Raw genomic sequence first — 22,854 nt, forward strand, 5'->3', positions numbered from 1 at the left:
TTATAGATGTATTATTTTGGTCTCCCCGTGGGGGGTACTCTTAGAGTTCCAGGAGCAGCACCCCAAAAACATGTCTGGAAGAAACACTGCTTAAAACAACGACTACTTAGTTTCGACCACGGGCGCCCGAAGGGAGGGGGAAGGGGCCCAGCCGCCCTTGCTCACGAAAATATATGTGTAATATAGCAAACTAGGTATATTAAATATCAGACGTAATATAGCAATCAAGGAGATGACTCCCTTAAAAATTCTTCGGGCGCCAATGGTTTCCAGTAATGAATTATTACGACAGGAATATTTGTCAATATCGTCGGTACAGTCGAAAGGCAAGCCTTCCCCACTTATTCTGAAATCCTTTTTTCAAAACCTCTGGCGCCACTTCAAAATATAAGAAGGCCCATGTGATTTTCTGATTTCAAAAATGACTTTGGTTCGAATAACATCATAAAACAATAAAACGAAACTAAATTTTATTGTCAAACCAGCATCCTTTCAAACTCAGTACAGGAAAAGGCCTACACGTTTCTGTCTTTGTTCGGAACGAGAAAACTCATGAACAATTGTTAGTTGCTGATGAAACTGGCATTAAGAGAACTTGTATTTCTATAAGGGATTTTTATACATAGATATAACCACCAGCCCTCGGAATGAAATATTCTGAAACACTGACCTCAAAGAATGGTTTAACATTTTACTTGAATCTGGAAGAGTATCACTAAATATTTAAACTTGAATCGGTTGGAAAATAGAAATGAAAGCTGTTTGTAAGAATCGTTTAAAAAATAACTTTAGGTCTTCCTTGTTCTTTTAGGATAGTCCTCATTTGAAATAATAAACGCTGGTATACTTTCGAAGGCAATAATTTATTCCGAGTCTTTTCATTTTTGAGATATGAGACGATACGAGGAATTTCAAGAGACGTCTCGTCTCGTCTCGGAAACGAGACGGGACAAGTAGTCTGTCTCGTCTCGTGTCTCGTATCAAAGGTTTCTCTCTGCTCTCGTGGCAACACTAGTTGAAAGAAAGAAACTAATGAAATCTTTGGGTTTTACGTCCCACGTTTTATGCCGGTTAGGCTAAAGGAGACGGTGATGATGAGTAATGAATGAAATGGTGGAATGAACAAAGCGGGAAAACGGGAGAACCCCGAGAAAACCCACGCACACGGTGTTTGTCCACCACAAAGTTTACTTGTCGGGGACTGGGATCGAACCCGGACTCCAAGCACCAAAGTTGAACGCTCTACCACTGAGCCGCCGCGGCCCCAAGAAAAAAACAATTATGTAAAGATACATATATGAGTACACACACACGGATAAAGTAGTCATACATGTATTTTAATCTTCTGACTACTTAACCCCGACTAATTTAAGATTGCAAGAAAGTAAATATTAAGAAGAAATATAAACATATAGAAACGTATTTTGAAAGGGAAAAAAGCAAACCGTACCAGCCGTGATATGAATCTGGGTTGCCCACTCAACAAGCAGACACCTTACCGAATTATCTGCGGCAGAACTTGCAATTTGTGGTTTTGAAGCTTTATTTATACTGTGTGTGTTACGTAACGACGCTACGGGATGTCATTACTAGTGCGACCACCTCATTCAAGACCCTTTTTGTAAATTGTTTGAGGAAAAAAGAGTGATTTCGTAAATCAACAAAACGGATCTTGCATATAGAGGGTGTAACTATTTTAAAAGGTACGACAAAACTTCATGGGTGGATTCCTTATTGGTAGACAAGCAAAAACGTTCCGATGACCATATGTCGGGAAATGCATCGTTCCAGAATTACGGCCTTTGAGCCGACTACTGGTGTGAAATAGTCACATTCTGGTCGCTCCTTAATGTGTCTCAATTTAAACCTCAATATATCAAACTCTGATTAAGATAGGAAGGTAATTTTAGTAGCAACGTGTTCTGCAAAAATTAAGCTTTCCGCTGATATGCATTTTATGAGTGTATCCCCAAGGAATGCCATCTCCAAAATGCTGATGCAAAAATCAAACAAAAAACAAGTAATTGCCCTCCCATGTCAACCGTGGTACTTCCATCCATACATAAAATATACAGGGTGAGTCAAAAGTCCTTGGACACCTGCATAAGTGAAAATCGACGGGAAAAGTAAAAAGTAATGATGGGAACAGAGGTTTGATGAGGGGCCGCAACTTTTGAAGTGTATGTCATCTTGAAATCCGCCATTTTGGATTCACGTCATTTTTTTTAAATGGGAAGGGGGTGTATGACCCATCAAATAACACTAGCTTGAGCTCAGGAATTTAGTGGTGTAATTTGTTTTTCCTATCTAGTACAGTTTAGAAGTTATTAATGTTCAAAGGTGGGAAATTACCTTGATACTGAATGCTACAACACATGTTCTACGTGTTGTCCATTTCGTGCAATGCACAACTGTAGTCCCTGCAACCACTCTGACTGGAGTCTCACACGGAGGAGATGTCTCCTGAAGTTTGGTCACAGGCTTGTTGGATTCGTTCCTCCAGGTGTCTCAAATCACGGATTGTCTCAGCATACACTATCTGCTTAAGATGTCCCCATAGATAAAAATCAAGGGGCGTTAAGTCAGGGGATCTGGGCAGCCACTCCACGGGACCACGGCGACCAATTCACTTCCGTGGCAGTTGTTCATCCAACCATTGACGGACACCAAGTCTATAGTGTGGAGGAGTCCATCGTGCTGAAAATAAGATGGGAAAATGCCGTCAGCGTTCAGTGTGGCAGGGAACAGAAAGTCCTGCAACAGCATCAGATACTGTGGTGCAGTTAAGGTGTTGTAACTGAAAAATGGCCCAATGATGCGGGTGTCAAATATGCCACACCAAACCATCACCTTCCCTGGACTATGTTCTCGACTCGGGTCAACCCAGATCGGATTTGCGTCACACCAGTGTCGACAATTATGTCGATTAACCTCCCCGTTCAAAGTGAGATACGCCTCGTCACTGAACAGTATGCCCTTGACAAACGCAGGATCCAGTTCGTGTTGTTCAGTAGCCCACATGTGGAACTCCAACCAGCGATCAGGGTCATCCTCGTTCAGTTTATGTTGCATGTGCAGCTTGTAAGGATGCCACTGATTGGTGTGCAATATCCGGATAACGGAGGATTGGCTTATTGGACATGCTAGGGACACACGACGGGTACTTCGTGTAGGACTTTTCACAAACGACGCAACAACCGCCGTTGCAGTTTCGTCATTGGTGGCAGTCTTTGGTCGCCCACTACGTGCCCTATCTTGAACAGAGCCCGTCTCTCGGAATTTGGTGATCACGTGAGCCACCGTGCTGTGCGATACCGGTTCTCTGTGAGTGCCGTCGGTTGTAGTCAGCTGCTATTGTTCGGTAGCTGCGTTCCACTGATATAAGGATGATTTCGATCTTCTGTTCACGTGTCAGACCTATTTTAGATCACCTGGAACAGAGAGAACTGGGTCAGTATCAAGGTAATTTCCCACTTTTGAACATTAATAACTTCTAAACTGTACAAGATAGAAAAAAAAAAACAAATTACACCACTAAATTTCTGAGCTCAAGCTAGTGTTATTTGATGTGACATACACTTTCCCATTTTAAAAAAGACTTGAATCCAAAATGGCGGATTTCGAGATGGCGGCCATGAATGACATACACTCCAAAAGTTGCAGCCCCTCATCAAACCTCTTTTCCCATCATCACTTTTTACTTTTCCCGTCGATTTTAAAACTTATGCAGATGTCCAAGACTTTTGACTCACCATATATATATAGGCGGAAAGCATCGTCCTTTAGAAATACATAGATATCAAAAATATCTTCCTAGGTTAATTAGGATCTGAGTTATTGAGGTTTAAATTGAGTCACATTAAGGAGCGACCAGAATATGACTATTTCCACCATTAGGCGGCTCAATGCCCTTAACTCTGTAATGATACATTTCCCGACATATGGTCATATGAACGATTTTGCTTGTCTACCCATAAGGAATCCACCTCTGAAATTTTGCCGTACCTTTTTGTTACACCCTGTATATATGTGTGTTGGTGCAACAATAAGTTCCCAAGAATATAGATTAATTCATTTTTGATTTTAATCTACACAACAAATGCTTTTTATGAAAGCAAGGAGCCTGCGAGTTAAAGATGGTTAAAGACCGCAATTGAAGATCTGAATTGCAGAACATCCGAAGTCCACCGGAGTACTTTTTTGTTTTTAGAAGAAAGACAAGAAGATTATACTTGGAATGCTATTCTGTTTAGCTGAAATTATTTTGATTTTTTTTTTAAAAAAAGTTTTGACTTGGACTTACGTATTATGCAAGTGAATATCCCTGAAACATAGATGCTAACATTAAAAAACAGAAAACGAAAAATACGAAGAAAAAGAGTGGACTTGGGATGTTTTGTAATTCAGGTTTTCAATTCAGGGGTAACTCGCAGACAATGGCTGACATAACACTTTGATAATAGCTGGTGTAATGGCTGGTTTGAGAACACAATTGATATGGCCTCTGTAGCTAAGTAGACTCCCAACCTTCCCCCTCAACATTGGATACGGAAATAAAAACTTATTTAGAATTTGATTATTGATTCCAGTATATTTCAAGCATCACTTCTCGGAATCTGGGCCTGTGATATGTCGATATATCGCTATCATCGATATCTATATTATCATATATCAACATCCGATATCGCAAATATATGGACATGAATATAATCATTCTAAATTTTCGATATCGATATTCGGGGAGTGGGGATGCGAGGTATAAAGGTCCCCTAAGACTTGCGATGGATGAAGAAATTAAACTTACTTTTTGCAAGATTGTTTTCTAATCATAATATCTTTATTACCAAACATTGCAATGTATTTTAAATACATCCACTTGCAAATTTGCAATATTATATGATGTAATTTCTTAGGCGCTAGAACTTTTTTGTTCCCTGAAGAAAGAAACAAAAAATCACGTGGAAAAGCAAGTACTTCGAACTTGGAACTAGAATTTACCGTAAGAAAGTTTTTTGTTTCTCTTCCTTGGAGATTTCCATCCCTTTTGGCCTTTGGGACCGCTAATTGACAAAAGGTGCACACATGATCGCTATATGCATTTATGCTCTGAGGCAGAGTCAGAGATTTAGAAAAGGAAACGACTTTTTAATAATAATAATAATAATAATAATAATTATTATTATTATTATAACAATGGGGTTTACAACTAGGGTCTTGCCTCTTTATCTTGCATGGGAAGGCCGCAAGTCTGCTACGCCACTGGTGTCCCCTATTCTGTGTTTGTCTCTTTTTCGTTTCGTGTAGATATTTGTTTTTGTGCTGTTAGGCTTTCATATGAAACTTTTATATTATGTAACTTTTTCTTTTTATGAGTTTATTTTTTTGGGTGGGGCGGGGGGAAGGAGAGAAATGCTTTCTTCTGATATCTGTTTCTTACCATTCATCTTGTTTGAACTGCTTAAGTAAGTCATTTTGTAACTTTTGATGTCATCCAACTCCATCACAATAATAAAATTGTCATTCTTAACAATTTGTTTTATTCCGTTATTTGCAGTTTGCCACACTGATATATTTGTGACAAAATTGAGGTTTTGTCCAACGCCTTTCGAATTCGCAACCAACCCAACCGCCGAGCTTTTTGGGTTGCCTACTATTGCAGGAAAAGGAGAATTGCAGGTGGTAATGCACTTTTGGAGTCGTGTATACAATAAATCCCCAACCGAATCTCAAGATTTCTTGTAGCTGGCACCACTGTTGCCAGATAGGTCCAGTCCACCTAAAAAAATATTTTGTGTGTTGACAAGGTACAGTGGAAACCTGAAGTCGCTGACTGCTATAAAAAGAGAGAAAGAAAAATTCTCTGTCATCATACACATGAAATTTTGACACTTTTCACGCCTCAGAAGCAAAAATCAACAGATATGCCGCAGCTACAGCTTTCCTGATTATCCTATGCAAGCTTTTTATGATGTGTTCTGTAGGCCAAAGAGGAGGTTTTCAGACAGTAGTGCGTTTGTTCCAATGTAGCCAGCAAGAGTGAAATAGAGGGGAAAATGGAAAATTTTCCTAATTTTTGTCCTAAAATATGCATACTATCTGAAAATAAACCTCGGTACCACACTAATATGTCCTACAAGTATCATGGCGATATCTAACAAAGTAAGCATGAAATTAGAATATACATACATACATATATATATAATACCGGGTGCGTCATTTATAATGTCAAACCTTGATGACGGAGAAACTAAATAGGACAGAGAAACGAAACTTTGCACGAAGCAACTATACAAACCGCCACATTGGTTGACGTATTATTTGACATCACCGGATGAACAGCGTTGCCAACCCAATATAAAGTTATGATTTTTTAAATGGAACGACCTAAATTGTATTTCATAATTGAATTCAACACTAAAAAGGAAGACGAAAGTTATGCCACCCGCAGGTCAGTGTTGCAAACTTCTCGAGAAATAACGTTAAATATGTGTCACATTTAAACGCTTTTTGCACACACAGGGAGTAAGGTACACACTAGTTTTGCACAATAATTTAAATATTGGCCAGAACGGTTTAAATTGACACCAAGTTTAGATGTTGTATCATGAGACTATTTTCACAAATCCCGAAAATGTTAAAATTGAGAAACGTGTTTTTAAATTATGTTGATATATGGCAAGGTTTGTAACATGTTTAAGGGCATTCTAGATGGACGGAATGATTGTGTAAGGCCATACATCCATATTTCAAAGCATATATACCTAACATTCACTGCTGATCTCCACTTGAAACTTTCTCTTTTTGGATTTTTCCCGGTGTTGTTCCGTATTGCAGTCTTTTTTTAACTTCCAACAATAATCCGCCATTATATGGACCTGGTATCACCTTTCCTGGTATCTCTTTTCCACCACTTTTATGTCCTAATGGAAACGCTCGCCATGTTCTTCCGTAAAATCACCAAAATTGTCAGCTACGTAATTTAGATCAGCATAAAGAAAATGCGCTTTTCACGCTCATGTTGCAGACAGCCAATTTATAAGATCCCAACATCACGTTGACTAAAATGCTTTAATTTGCAGTCTTCGAGTTCCCCAAAAAGTTTTGTACCGCATTTCTAAATGCAGTCTATGCTTGCGATTCGCTCTCACTCATAGTTTTCTCGAATGTTTTGTCCGCCATCAATTTTCTCATGTTTGAGCCTGTAAACATGCCAGCTTTGATCTTTTCAGATGTGATTGATGAGAACTTAACACCACGGAACTGCAAGCGTTTACTGTTTCTGATTAAGGTTGTCAGAAATTGCTTCATTAAACCTAGTTTGTTCTCATTAAACAGCGACAAAAGAATTTTCGAGGAATCAACCGGTGGAGGTGAAACAGTGTTCCATTCTCCAGGTATACAGCTACTTATGACTGGCCAATGCTTCCGAACCCAATGTTCAGTTCTTACTCTGGAGTCCAATTTACACAAAAAGCAAGGGTATGTTATGCCCTGCTTGTTGGCAGAGCAATGTTCTAATCACTTTGAAATTCCCGCCCAAAGACCTTTTATAATGTTTGTGCTGCACCTTTTCCGGTAGAAATTTAATATTATCGTACGCCTCTTGCATGGTCACCAAATGTGCTATTGGGAGGGACGGTTAAGTTAGGTTAGGTTAGGCTATAAACGTTAATATATATCAATGTTATTAAAAGCGTGTTTGTTAAATTTTCACATATTCGTGATTTGTGACAAAACCTGACGTAATACACAACTTTGAAGGTCATTTTCGGAACCTGCAGACAGAATCTATTCCGATACGCCATTTTATTTCAAAACAACAGAAGAAAGTTGCTAAATGCATATCAGTGTTATTAGAGATTACAAGTTTTCTTTAGCCATAATACGAGGGCTATCCAGAAAGTAGATTACGTTTTGGAATAAAAAATCAACAAAGTATAGGAAACAAATTTTATTATATACAGATGAAAGCCACACACAAATACTACTTTTCGACATAGTCACCATTCAAATTAAGGCATTTATCGTAGCGATGTACGAGCTTGGAAATTCCTTCGTCGAAAAATTCGGCCGCCTGCGACTTCAACCACTTCGTTACCTCTTCTTGCAGCTGTTCGTCGTCATCAAAACGCTGCATAGCCAGCCACTTCTTCATTGCTGGGAATAGGTGGAAGTCGCTCGGTGCCAGGTCGGGACTGTACGGCGGAAGAGGAAACAACTCCCACTGAAAAGATTCAAGAACTTCACGCCTGACATTTGCCGTGTGGAGCCGGGCGTTGTCGTGATTCAACAAGATCTTAGAGCTCAACATTCCTCTGCGCTTGTTTTGAATTGCTCTTCTGAGGTTTTGCAGAGTTTGGCAATACCTTTGAGCGTTTATTGTAGTGCCTCTTTCCAGGAAGTCCACCAAAATCACACCTTTTCTGTCCCAAAAAACAGTCGCCATCATCTTCCTTGCCGACATTGTTTGCATGCATTTCTTGGGTTTTTGGGGAGAACCTGTGTGCCCCCACTGCATTGATTGCAATTTCGTTTCACAGTTCACGTGTTTCACCCATGTTTCGTCACCAGTAACGATGCGATCGAGTAAAGAGTCACCATCCTTATTGTAGGCGTCCAAAAAGTGCAACGCTGCAGCCATTCGCTGATTTTTGTGGTCCTCTGTCAAGATTTTTGGAATCCATCTTGCACAAAACTTGTGGTAACCAAGCTTTTCGCTGATGATTTCGTGCAACAAACTTCGAGAAATTTGTGGAAAACTCAAAGAAAGTTCCGTTATTGTGAACTTTCGATTTTCACGGACTTTAACATCGACTTTTTCGACAAGTTCGGCAGTCACTTTGCTGGGTCTCCCACTTCGATCTTCGTCGTGAACATTGGTTCGGCCATTTTTAAATCTTATGACCCACTGTCGCACTCCACCTTCAGTGATAATGTTGTCCCCATACACTTCACACAGCTGCCGATAGATTTCTATCGGTTTACAGTTTTTTGCTGTCAGAAACCTTATTACTGCACGCACCTCGCAGCTCGCGGGATTTTCAATTAACGCAGACATTTCAAACCGTCACAGTATCTTAACGGAGCACAGCACGAACCTCTCACTAGCACGGCTAGATGCCGACTGAGCTGCGCAACGCTCTGACCCCAAGATGGCCGCGCTAGCCCCGCCCCTAGCGGACACAGACGAAAACGTAATCTACTTTCTGGATAGCCCTCGTATATTACAAACCTCTATGTCCAATGACGTATATGATTGATTGGTGTTTTCGTACAAAACATCTTAAAGTGAATCTGCATCGTGGAATTAAAGTGTAAACATTAATGTAACGAGCAAATAACTCTGTCAACATCCTATAAAATCCTTTCAAATATTCTATTAGCAAGATTGACACCACACGCTGAAATTATTGGAGATCATCAGTGCGGATTTAGACAAAATTGATCAACTATCGATCAAATATTTACCATTCGCCAAATACTCGAAAAGAGGTGGGAATAGAATACCCAGGTACATCAATTATTTATTAATTTTAAAAAGGCACACGACTCAGGAGAGAAATATTACACAACGTTCATAAAGAATTTGGAATACCGAGAAAGTTTTTTAGATTAATTAAGACATGTCTAAGTAAATCCCAAAGTAAAGTACGAGTAGTAAAATTTTTGTCCACGAGGTTTCTCGTCGAAAATGGCCTGAAACAAGGAGATGCGTTGTCGCCATTATTATTTAACTGTGCTGGAATACGGTATAAGGAAAATCAAAGATAGGAACCAGGGCCTAGAGCTGCACGGTATTCACCAGGTTATGGCATATGCTGATGATGTAAATTTAATAGGGGATGATAGGAGAACAATAGAAAGAAATGCAGAGATCTTATTAAAAGCTTGCAGGAACATGGGTTTAGAAGTAAATGCAGAGAAAACTAAATACATGGAAGTGCGTCGGGACGTAATACGGCATAGTGTGGATGCGTTAAAATATTAAATAATACTTTTGATAAAGTGGATACTTTCAAATATTTAGGATCAGTATTAACAGAGAAAAATCATATTCACGAAAAAATTAAATGTCGACTAAAAGCAGGGAATTCGTGTTACTATTCGGTTAAAAATCTCTTGTCGTCGCGAATTGTGTCGAAGAATTTGAAGCTTAAAATATATAAAACGATAATCATACCTGTTGTTCTGTATGGTAGCGAAACATGGTAGCTTACTCTGAGGGAAGAACATAGACTGAAAGTATTTGAGAACAAGGTCCTAAGACGAATATTCGGATTCAAGAGGAACGGGAATGAGGAATGGCGGAAACTTCATAACGAGGAACTACATAATTTATACAGTTTACCCAACATTGTTAGGGTCGTCAAGTCTAGGAGGCTAAGGTGGGCAGGTCATGTAGCTAGAATGGAAGAAAGTAGAAACGCTTTCAACGTCTTCACTGGAAAACGAATCGAAAAACGACCATTAGGAAGACCTAGGCGCAGATGGGAGGACAATATTAAGATGGATCTCGAAGAGATAGGAATACAAAGTAGAACTGGATCCAATTGGGTAAGGATAGCAGTCATTGGAGTGCTTTCGTGAACGCGGCATTGAACCTCCGGGTTCCATAGGACACAGAGTTAGTTAGTCCATTGTGAAAGTAGTCGATTTCAACAATCCTCGTTTACGTGTATACCCATACTCGCTTACGCGTCTGCATCCTACGGACGCACATGCGCCTGGGCATCACTTGTATGCTCCTGCTCTGATTCGGCTAGAGAGCATTCGTGGTCTTTACTGGAAACCTAGCACAAGTTGTTTCGTGTTTTATGCACTGTGGTTTTTATGCCATACGTTCACACTGTTAATACTGAGCCCACTTGAAGTCTGGAAGTCCTAATGGAGGTCCTCGTTTAGTGCTTGCTCTGCGAACGGAATATAATGTTCGTACTTAACCTGAAAATGTAGGAAATGTGTCCAAATTTGGCGGAAACATCTGATTGAATAATACCACAAAAATATATCTTTGTATTTTAAAAAGAGTTGTTTTCCACAATCCTCGATTACCGGTATACCCACCACCGCTTAAGCGACTGCTCCTTAAGTACGTACCCCCGCGCTACGGCGCGGGCCTGTTTCTGTGTTCCTAACCTGACTCTCTTAGATAGTATTCGTGCTCTTTAGTGGCCACCTAGCAGAGGTTCGTTAGTGTTTTTGCACATAACCTCTTAAAGTGAATCTGAACCGGGGAATGAAATTGCTCAACTCAATGTAACAATCATAAAACATTACCAATAATGGATTGACTCGATCAGTGGGATTGAGTGATATGCATAAAAGTGATATCTTATTCTCTGCTCAAGATTTTGAGATTTATCTCAAGGTTGTATGTATAAAAAGTGAGACAACATGACGTCATTTGAGTTTAATCTCACTCAGACAGCAATTTAAACTTGTTGCAAGTTTGCGGGAAACTTGCCTTTGCAGGTCAATTGGCTTGCTGCAAGCTGTACTATGCAAGCCAATTTGCTTGCTGCTAGCTTGCGGCAAGCTATTGAGTTACATCATCACAAGGCTTGCGGCAAGGTTGTTTTCACAAGTGAAACGAAGGTCATATGAAACAAGTCATATGAAAGCTTGCGGGAAGGGAATTTAGAAAAAACATAAGACAGTAAAAAATCCGTGTATATCGATCGTCTGACTAAGTCCATGCTATAATCCTTGAGCACATCAAAAACATCTAGAACATATAAATGTTCCCTCACCTTTCCAATTATTGAAGCAAATGCACAACCGTGAAAACATCCACGACTCCGATCTGCTTCTATAAAACATCAAAATAATCATAACGGTTTTGTTTTCATAAGCAACGAGACGTTGCTTCTTGCCAATATCGAATATCTTGCTATATTAGCCGCTAGAAATTTCTACTTTTTTATATAACAACGCAGAAAAATGTTTATACTTTAAACACAGCATTCAGATAAAGTTTATACTGCAAGTTAAACTTTAAGTTTATATAAAAATTTCTTTTTTATTTCTCTCATTCAGCAACAATTAATTAAACACAACACAATCATGTAGACAAATTTAACAATGCAAGACAATTTAACAATATATGTGTAGAAACATAGAATATGAGAACAATAATATTGGGTACATTTTACAAAATTATTCATTTACAATTTTGCTAACATCAAGAACGCTTAAACTCTTCTCTATGTCTTTACTTTCTTATTCGCCTGTTCTACGTGTCTCTTGTTTCTTGACAGGCTAAATGGCTTTCGATGCCGAAAGCTCGAAAATGTAACATCTTAAATCGTAAATGTTTATATATATATATATATATATATATATATATATATATATATATATATATATATATATATATATATATAATAAATATGGTGATGTACGGAGGAACCACTTCTTGTTCTTTAGCAATTGATAGTGGACTCTATTTTAGGGTCACTGGCGCCCCGTTCACTTTCGACATGTGCGCTATAATATTGCGCCATGTGTGATTACATGTAGCCTTTTATGAGGAACAAGATTGCATTTGATCATTTTTTCTATTTCTTATAATTTGTGAGCTAATCGAATTTTCTCTGCTTATTTTAAAACTTTGATTCCCGTTTTTTTAACCTCTTCTAGAAGTTTTCGGGAAACCGAGATTGCCATTTCTCTTTCAAAATCCGCGGAAACCCCAAACACCGTTGCATGAGATAGTGGCACGGCGCCTCAGTGGTGCGCTCCCCGCTGGTCTAGTGGCTAGCACGTGGCCTTTGGCCTTTCGAGTTCGATTACCGGCGTAATAGCCTTTGAAATTTTAACTGTCGTCCATGTTTCTGTGTTCGTGTCCCTGTCGTTAGGGAAGTTACTGGAAGAACTATAGACTGTACAGTGAAGTAGAAATAGAGAAAAAGAAGGAAATTAAGTTACTGTTACTTGTTCGGTGAATCAGTTAAGTATTAGAAAAGTGGTAAAGTGCTTACCTCTAGTGCGTGGGGCCCTTGGCTCGATCCTCGGCCAAGTGAGGTTGTGGTGGTCAACATCGTGTCCGTGAATTTTCTCGGAGTATTCCCATTTCCTTCCACTTCCTCGTTCCACTAATTCTTCCTTAATTCATTTCCTGGAATATTGAAACGAAAGTAGCCGTACTTTAATCAATCTAATTCAGTAGTTCTCAAAGTGGGGTCCGTTGGACCTAGCCACCCTAACAGCATAAGATGTGCTAGGCATGTGCCATTTATATGCCCCACCTACTTTTGGGGTACCCGACACTTAACACATATGATATTCATGTACAAAGTATGTACTTCAGCTACCTACAGTTTTGGGTACTTGTTACACCTAATTGATATTTGCAACTATGTACCACAAATATAGCATTTATATACCTGGCTCAGTTTCTCACTCACTTGTTTTTATGTCGTCACTTGGGACATATCTGTCATATCCTAGGTACGTCCTTTAGGTATATACTGTTTCAGATACCCTAACAGCGCAAGATATGATAGGCATGCTACATTAAGGTATTCTAAATTCATCTCCCACATTTGATGCATTAGTTGCTTCTTTTTCCAAGTGATTGTGTACTAGAAGCAACAAACACATCAACTTTATTAGATGGCAACTGTCGCCGATCATTTGAAAGCGAATGTGGAAGACCCATGAAATAAAGCAAATAGACACTCGCTATTTTGTTATAAAATTACATGGCGAGCAGATTTTATCTGATCCCAAACGGTTAGCGTCGAATATACGCATAAAGGAGCATCCTGATTAGCCAAATTCAAAAGACCTCTACAATTTACCCCTCTACAAACGACGTTCTCATCATTGCCTTCATGGCTAAGTCGGAAGAGCACGTGGTTAGTAACCCAAAAGTTGGTGGTTTAGTGCTTTTTACTCACCTAAATGTAAACACATTACTCATATAGGCGGTTTAACATATTTTGGGGGACTAATTTTATGGTTCACTGACGCTTACGGCATGGGGAACATACTAGGCATGTTACCCACGTACATGTCAGGCATGTGTCTAGGGGCTGACATAGAGTGTGATTATCATTTGCCATCCATGCGATTTCTCTCTCAGGCACACACTGGACACATTCCAATGTACCTGACGGAACATGATAGGTATATGCCTGCTATGAAATTCTGCTGTTAGGGCAGGATGTCAGCGATGCCTAAAAAGTGAAATGTGTTTTAACAAAATAGAACTCACAACTGTTATGCAAAAAGTATTTTTTAGTTATTAAAAAAACAATTAGAAATTATACGTACGTTTGTTGATTTTAATGTTCTTTTACTTTACTAAATTTCTACCCTGAAGCTGGTCAACTACTTGAAGCGAGAGAAGCTCCTTCTTTGTTAGGGCATTTTTTCAAAAGCAGTTGTACATTAACTGCATGACGCCTCGGAATTTCATTGATTCCATTTTCAAGAGGCGGAAATCTCGCACCATACCACCAATTTCAGATGTTTTCAAAAGAAAGAAAAAAAGTAAATGTTAGTCATTCCTATGCTTATAAACATCAAGCCTCCCCCCAATTCCGGGAAATTTAAAAAAATGATGAGAAGCCCCTCCTAAAATGTTCCTAGATCCGCCACTGCGAGTAACGTTTGACTCAAATTGGTTTGCGCGTGTGCCGTGACTATGAAGAATTGTCTAAAAAGGCATTGCAACATTTGATGGCTTTCCTTACCACTTACTTATTGAGCAGACCTTTTCTGCTCTTTGCGGTATTGGAATTTGAAAACGAAATCGTCTTAATGTGGAATCGGACCTAAGATTGATGATGACAAAAATTATTCCCGAGTTCAATGCAGTTATGGAAAAACACAAAGAATTTCATTTCTCACATTAGTAACCCCCTAATTTGAGAACGTTGGTTCTCAAGTGGATTTCCTTAATAAACAAACAAACAAAAATCTAGTTCAGTCTTGAAATGAAATTTCGTTCACTACGAAACAATCAGATATCTTTAGAATAAATTACTTATTGCATTATATTTCATGATCTTTTTCTGATCGGTAGTAATTCTAATTAGTATATTTTAAATACAATGTGAAATTTCAGATAGCATTGCAAGGAAGTCCACAGATCACTTCCGGAATGAACAGGGGATCGCGGTGTCGGAAAGTTTGAGAACTACTACGATCTAATCTAACAGAAGAAGAAGTCGTGTTTTGTGCTGGATAAATAACGCCAGTGATTTTAATTTTATTGACATGCTTTCACTTGCTACACGTCTCCTGTGAAATCCTGATTTTAAAAAGGGAAGGAAATAAATATCGAATTCATTACGTCATTTCTGTATGAAACGTCATCAATGCCAATTCATAGGAGACGAAACTGCCTGTCACAGTGAGAACAATCTCATTCCAATTAATTCTTTCTATGGATATAAAGTACGACTAAAAACTCACTTGTAGATGTATCTCGTTCAACAGGTGAGATTATACACACTAGTACATAGTCATCTTTATGCATATCACCCATTGTAAATATAACTATTTACTGCAGTGCACACAAAGCATATTGAAATTAATTTTGAGTGATAATAAAAGTATTGTATGTGTGTGCTCTCCTACTATTCTCTTTTATGCGGCAATCGCCTTCGCTGACACGCCTACTACATATAAAAGTACCCCCTCGCTATCGTTCGCAATCCCCTGATATACTTCCGCCATGACTGGGATAGATAACATTCTTGCCTTTTCGTGCTGTCTAGCACAAGTTGGTTCGTATTTTATGCACTGTAGTTTTTATGCCATACGTTCACACTGTGGTTATAGTGAGCCCTGCTGAAGTCAATCTGGAAGTAGTAATGGAGGTCCTAGTTTAGTGCTTTCTCTGCTAAAGAAATACAAACATAAAAAAAATAACAAATATGTCAAAATTTGGTAGAACCGTCTGAGTGAATTATGCCACAAAAATATATCTTCGTATTTTTAGAAAAGTTGTTTCCTAGAATCCTCGTTTACTTATATACCTACCACTGCTTACGCGCCTGCTTCTTACGGACTCATGCAGGCGCTACGGCGCGGGCTCCTCTCCTGTGCTCCTGCTCTCACTCTGTTAGATAGTATTCATGCTCTTTAGTGGCCACCGAGCAGAGGTTGGTTGGTGTTGTCCACAAGACCCTTTAAAGTGAATCTGCACCGGGGAATTCAATTGCATAACTAAATGTAACGATCATGTAACTTTAACATAGATTGGGTTCACTCCAGCAGACGGTACTACTAATAGAAACTTTATAGATAAATGACAATGTGAAACATTTTTTATGAAGTATTTACTGTCAGTGCACACACAGCACATTGAAATTTATTTTTGTGATAGTGAAAGTTTTGGATGTGTGTGCTCTTCCAGTATCCACGTTTATACGTAAATCGCCATCGCTAACACACCTATTCCCTACGCAAGAATCCTCTCCTACCGCTTGGACCTCCCTGCTTCATTTCTCCCCTGACTCGATTATATAGCATTCTTGCCTTTTAGTGGTCATCTAGCACAAGTTCGTTCGTGTTTATGCCATATGTTCAGAGTGTGTTTATAGTGAGCCCTTCTGAAGTCAATCTTGGAAGTAGTAATGGAGATCCTGGTTTAGTTTTTGACCTGCTAAAGAAATACTTGTACAAAGCTCTAACTTAACCTAAAAAGGTAAGAAACATGTCAAACTTTGGTAGAACTTTATTCTTGAATAATGTCAAAAATATATATTTGTATTCTGAAAGCACTGATTTTCCACAATACTCGCTTATGCGTATACTCACCACCGCCTACGCGCGTAGTCCCTACGGAAGCACCCCTGCGATACCACGCGGTCCCCCTGTTGCACTCCTGCACTGACTCGGTTAGATAGCATTCGAGCTTTTTAGCGGCCATTCAGAAGAGGTTAGTTTTTGTTTTGCACAAGACCTCTTAAATTCAATCTGCACCAGGAAATGCAAGTGCACAACTCAAAAAAGATCTTTCAAGGTACACAAAATGAATGCAGAAAGAAGCAAAGGCAGCCATCAGGGGAATAAGGTAGGGCACTTGCCCCTCCTAGAGGAAATTGTACTTCAGAATATCGAAAATCCAATAGAATTTTTACATTAGTTACATCAAAATTTAAAACTATTTTTTGAAACATCAGTTATACTTGCCCACCTTGGAAACCATAACACGGGCGCGCTTGGAAAGAAGTACTATATATATTCCATGAATTTCTGTACGGATTCGTATAATCAATTTGCACGATAATTTGTAAAAGAACTGTTTTGAACTTATACTTTACACAAAGATGCTTATTCCTTTTTGCATGAGATATACTTGTAGAAAATATGTCACATGGATATCCAAGTGGAATGATACCCACTACTTCGATATCAATTTGAAATTGCATGTTACTAAACATTAATGCACATTACTGATATGTATTTATCGAAGTAATCGGACTCTCCAGCTTCAAAATTCATATTCTCAATATTTTAATCAAGAACCAGATGTTTTCAAAGAAATATAATGCTATATGAGTGTGTTTGTTTTTTTCAAATATTACTCTTTTTCTCTTATGGGCCGCCGCTATTGGTAAACAGACATGCAATGTTGATAACAACGTGAACAATAATGTCGCTAAACATATTGCAAGAAGACGCTAGAAAAATTAATTTTAATGGAAATAATGTTACTTTAGTTGTTAGACATTTAAAATGTCGCTAAATCCCTTCTGTAACAATGGTAAATAAACCAGTTGTATCTAGTAACACACACACACACACACACACACACACACACGCACACACACACACACACACACGCATATATATATATATATATATATATATATATATATATATATATATATATAGCTCAAAATATCAAATTTAGAACAACTGCTGGAAATAAGTTTGTAAATGATTGCCTGCATTGAGAGACCTTCTCCAATTCTCCTCATTCCAACATCTTTTTCTTTCTGGACAAGAGAAGATCTTGCTTGTCACATTCAGAGTATACTGAAACTGAGATTCAAACATTTGAAAAAGTTTCCACCTGGCCAGGATTTGAACCCGGATTTGCCGAATATAAGTTCAAAACGCTACCCACGTATCTACCGCGCCACATTACCTTTTATCTAAATTATTAGCTAGTTAAAATCGCTGCATGTAAGACTATACGAAATACTAATGCTCGTATAAAAACACGTTCCTTCTGTCACAATGACTTACTCGTGATTTCCATGTTTAACTCGAAAACAAGGTATATACCTAGGTAGACCTTCGTCAATAATGTAAATATTACGAAACGTTCTTCAAGTTGAGGCTACCTCATCGTTTTTAGCTGCTCTTGATTTACATTACTACTATTCTTCCTCATCGTAACTTCTCATTTCCAAAGAAGAAAAGCCGGCAGCATTTACGCCGATCCCAAGAGTTTCAGTATTCGCGCGCTATTCTAACCAGCTGCTTGAAGTTGGTGATGTAAAATGTACAGAAAAATTTGGGCAAGAGAACAGAACTTAACCAACCCCTGCAGGTCTTTTACTTTACTGCTACTACTACTACTACTACTACTACTACTACTACTATGATGCAATATATATAGATTTCAGTAAAGCTTTTGATACACTGGATGATGATATCTTATTGAACAAGCTTATCTCATTGAACTTCACTCTCAAAGCTAGATAATTTCTAATGTCATATCTCTTTCATCGCAGACAATATATAATATATAAAAACATAACAACTGCAAGTTCCATTGTAACGTCAGGGGTTCCTCAGGGCTCAAACCACGGTCCATTATTATTCTTAATTTTTATAAATGATCTCTCAAATGAGCTACCAAATTATTATTTGCCGATGATGTAAAACTCTATCGAAGAATTTCGCAGCTCTCCAATGCTCTCGCACTAGAAGAAGATCTAAGCGCACTACATACTTGGTATATATCAAACAAAATTAATCTTAACATAAAAATGTAACGTTAGTACATTTACAAAGAAAATTGATAAACTAAAATTTAATTACAGTGTAAGAACACTACCGTACAAGTAGTTGACAGTGTAACTGACTTAGGGGTCACTATTAGCTCCAACTTTTCCTACAATAAGCATATCAATCGCATTGTTGGCGAAGCCTACAGAAACCTTTGTTTCGTAATCAGACTTGGCTTTGACTTTTCAAATACTAATGTTCTTAAAACGCTGTTCAATAGTTACGTTAGATCCAAACTTGAGTACTTTTCAATCATATGGCATCCGAACACTCAGAAAAACAAGGCACGTCTGGAAGGGATTCAATCTCATTTTGGGAGGTACTTAACTTACAAGGAAACCGGACTATACCCAAAATTCGAAAAAATATACCGACCTCCTTCATAAGCACGATATCTCATGCCTCGAAGAAAGACAAATCACCTAACTCTTCATTTTCTTAATGAAATTATTCCAAAATAATATAGACTCTGAGTATTTACTATCTCAGATAGAATTACATGTTCCAGATTAAAGCACGCGCCCTAGAAATATTACTTTTCATTTACCTATAGCTAGAACAAATACGCTAAACATTTCACCCATTAGGAGAATATGCTATATTTTAAACTCCTATGCTGAAAGTAATCCTGAACTTGACATTTTTACTATAAATGATCGTTCTCAAGTAACTATTGTGTAATCTTATTGAAGACTCATTAATTAAAATGGCTATATTTATAAATGTGTATTTCTAATTATGTAAGTGTATTCATGCATGCTGTAATTATATACAAACTGACTAGGTCACTACCATTACGTCCCACGGCAAAAACGATTTTTATTACTAGGATGTTGCGCTAACCCTCGGCTCCCAGGGCCGATTTACTTTCCGCTATATGCAGGTCATGAATCTAAATGTGCTATCTGCATCGGCCAATAAGATCAGAGGATCTCCGAAATTCTTGAAATACGCGAAAATGCAAGCCGACAGACATTATTTTCGCATTCTTTGCATTGCATTAACACGTGAAGAAAAAGGTTCTTTTTCATCGTCGATAAATACTAATTAATTTTTTATCTTTGTATGAGGAATTTGTGGAAAATTGGCAAACTAAGAAACTCGTACGGCAGAGACACGGGTTCGAATCCTGTCGTGGCAATCATTTTTTCTTAATTGGAAGGTATTGTTTACGTAATTGATTTTGCAATTCTGTTATTCCTTTATTATTATTATTATTATTATTATTATTATTATTATTATTATTATTATTATTATTATTATTATTCTTGGAATTTCGAGACGGCTACATATTTTATATTTTATGAATTTTCTGATTGGATTTCAAGTCTTTTTGTTGAATAATCAACACACTCTATTGTAGGGGATTTGGGGGAGAGAAATATTTTCCTCTTACTTTTTATTTGTTTACTTGCACGCTACACCAAGCCTCCATTCTGCATTTCACCTGTCTATATCTATGGGAAGTACTCTAAAGGTTTTAAAGGTGGTCATAAGAGAGTAAGTGAACAAGTGATGAGATCAATGAACTTTGCATATTAATAACATTTAAAGTATCAGGTTGTCGGAAAGGTCATGACGTATTTCGGTAAAATATGACAAATGATGATTTGTGGATGTACTAGTTATTCTTATAGTTATGTCATGAATACCTAAGATGTATAGCGTTTTGTGTATTAATATTGCCATTTGTTAGGTTTGGTTTTTAGAGATTTGACCAGATATGGTGTGGGTTTTTACAGACTTGACCCACGACCCACTAATCCACCACCCACTGTGACCCACTCTGACCCACGACTCACCATGATCTAATATAACCCACTCCGACCACCACCCACCATGAACCACTGACCCACCAAAAGACATCGTCTTCATCTCTGACACATGATCCACGGCCTCTTCTCTACCGACAAAAGAGTTTATACTTGTAATAAAACGAGGTCGTCAAATTCTAACTAATCAGAATTTGAATGTGTACGGTCAATCGCTCAGGCACTGTTCTGTTACAATAACGACGGATATGACCTTTACGATATAAAATGGTAAAGTGTTTGTCATGGGTAAAATTACGATGAATTTCAATTAACTTATCATGGTCTAATTATTTCCTTGTTAAATTATTGATACCTTAATAATTTAACGCAAATGATACCCGCAGAGACGCGACGAAACGCAAATGAACCACAAAATTACTCCTCCAAAATATGTGAAATCAACTATATGTGATTTGTTTAAATTAATGCGATCTAAAATCACTAAAAAGTACCAAGAATTACCCTGTAGGGGTCTCTACTAGCAACCTTATGATTACTAGGCGAGTGTTCAATTGCGTTACGTGTGCAATTTTGCTATACGAACCCATAGTATAAGTAGTTGTAGTAGGGGGAGAAGCGGGTTAGAAGCCCCGCAGGTCTCCGTTTGTTACACTTTGACTCCCATGATATAAAATAAATCTCAACTGCTTCTTCAAGTTTATTCTTCAATTCCAATGCAGTAACAATTTTCTTTTATTATTATTATAATACACAATACATACAATGGAAGGTTTGGACAATCGCAAACTGCAATCAATCAGAAAAGTGTTTATACTTTGTAGGCTAGGGTCGAGGGTGAAAAATAATATGCTGTTCAGAAGATACTGTCTACAATGCAGTGAGCAGACTAGGTCGGTGCGTCAGAGTGGGTCAGAGTGGGTGGTGGGTCAGGGATGATGGTGAGGCGGAGGCTGTCACGATGGGTGATGGATCGAAGTGAATCACATGCTAGTAGTATTATCCTAAATATGTCGGGATTTCACAGTGTTGCCTGTACTGAGAATAATTACAGTGATACGTTTTTCCCCTAAATAGGCAAATATTCCTTCTCTTTTAAGGGATTTTTAATGATTTCTTGCAGTGTTGCAGCGAAAAGTAACTAGATTTTCGATAATTTTGTATGTAATGTAATTATTGTTCCCTTGTATGACTTATTTTAAGCACACTTCAATTAGTTTTTTTCAATTGAGGTAATGAGATTGCAATTACACCAGATCCCCTTATCCTTTCACGTATGTGTGACCTTTGCGCTGGCGACATTACTGTTTGACCGTGTGTTTCCTTTCGTTTTACTTTCCTTTAAAGGTGCGAGTTTCCTATATACTTTTTTCGCCCGCCCGCTTTGTATATCCGCCACCCGGCAGCTGCAGACGCTAACGATATTTTCCGGCGGACTTTGTATATTTACCCAATACTTTAACTTAAGTAAGAAGACAAAGTTTACTTATCTTTGATATCACCGCCGCTGCTATTTATTTTCTGGTTGCTGCAAGCGATTTATTGATGTTGACAATTTTCTTTATGACGTAGAAGAACTTTTTGCGTGAACAAACAAAAATTGCGATACCGCATTTTGTAATTTCTGGTTTTTTGGATATATGTATAACCTCAGTTGACTTTTTGATTCAGATTATTATTGAATTTAATAAAATAATAATTCATTGAGTGAATGTATGAATTTGATATTGTGATTTTATGAAAAGTATAAATATTGTGCCTTTATTAATACTCTATTTTTAAGCATATTAAGCATATGTATTCTTCCTTTATCTTATACAGAATACACATACTATACTATAATATACGTAAATAAGTTCATATAATAGTATATGAAGCATATGTATTCTTCCTTTATTTTATACAGAATACACATACTTTAGTATAATACAGGTAAATAAGTTTATATAATAGTATATGAAACATATGTATTCTTCCTTTACCTTATACGGAATACACATACTATTTGCATTAAGTACCTTTTTAATTGTATAGGATGTAGAAGTTAAAGGCATGAATATAGTTTTAAAATATTTAATTGTAAAAATAATGATAAAAAATTATA

At 37.8% G+C, this 22,854-nt stretch overlaps 1 protein-coding gene across 3 annotated transcripts in view; it reads left to right on the top strand.

The window, feature by feature from the left end:
* The window catches only part of LOC145680916 (uncharacterized), a 975,933-nt gene that overhangs the window by 101,797 nt on the left and 851,282 nt on the right, over positions 1-22,854 (top strand). The window lies entirely within an intron of this gene.

The sequence above is a fragment of the Thermobia domestica genome, chromosome 3, assembly GCF_964235325.1.
Source record: "Thermobia domestica chromosome 3, izTheDome1.hap1.1, whole genome shotgun sequence".
In the NCBI taxonomy this organism is placed as follows: Eukaryota; Metazoa; Arthropoda; class Insecta; order Zygentoma; family Lepismatidae; genus Thermobia; species Thermobia domestica.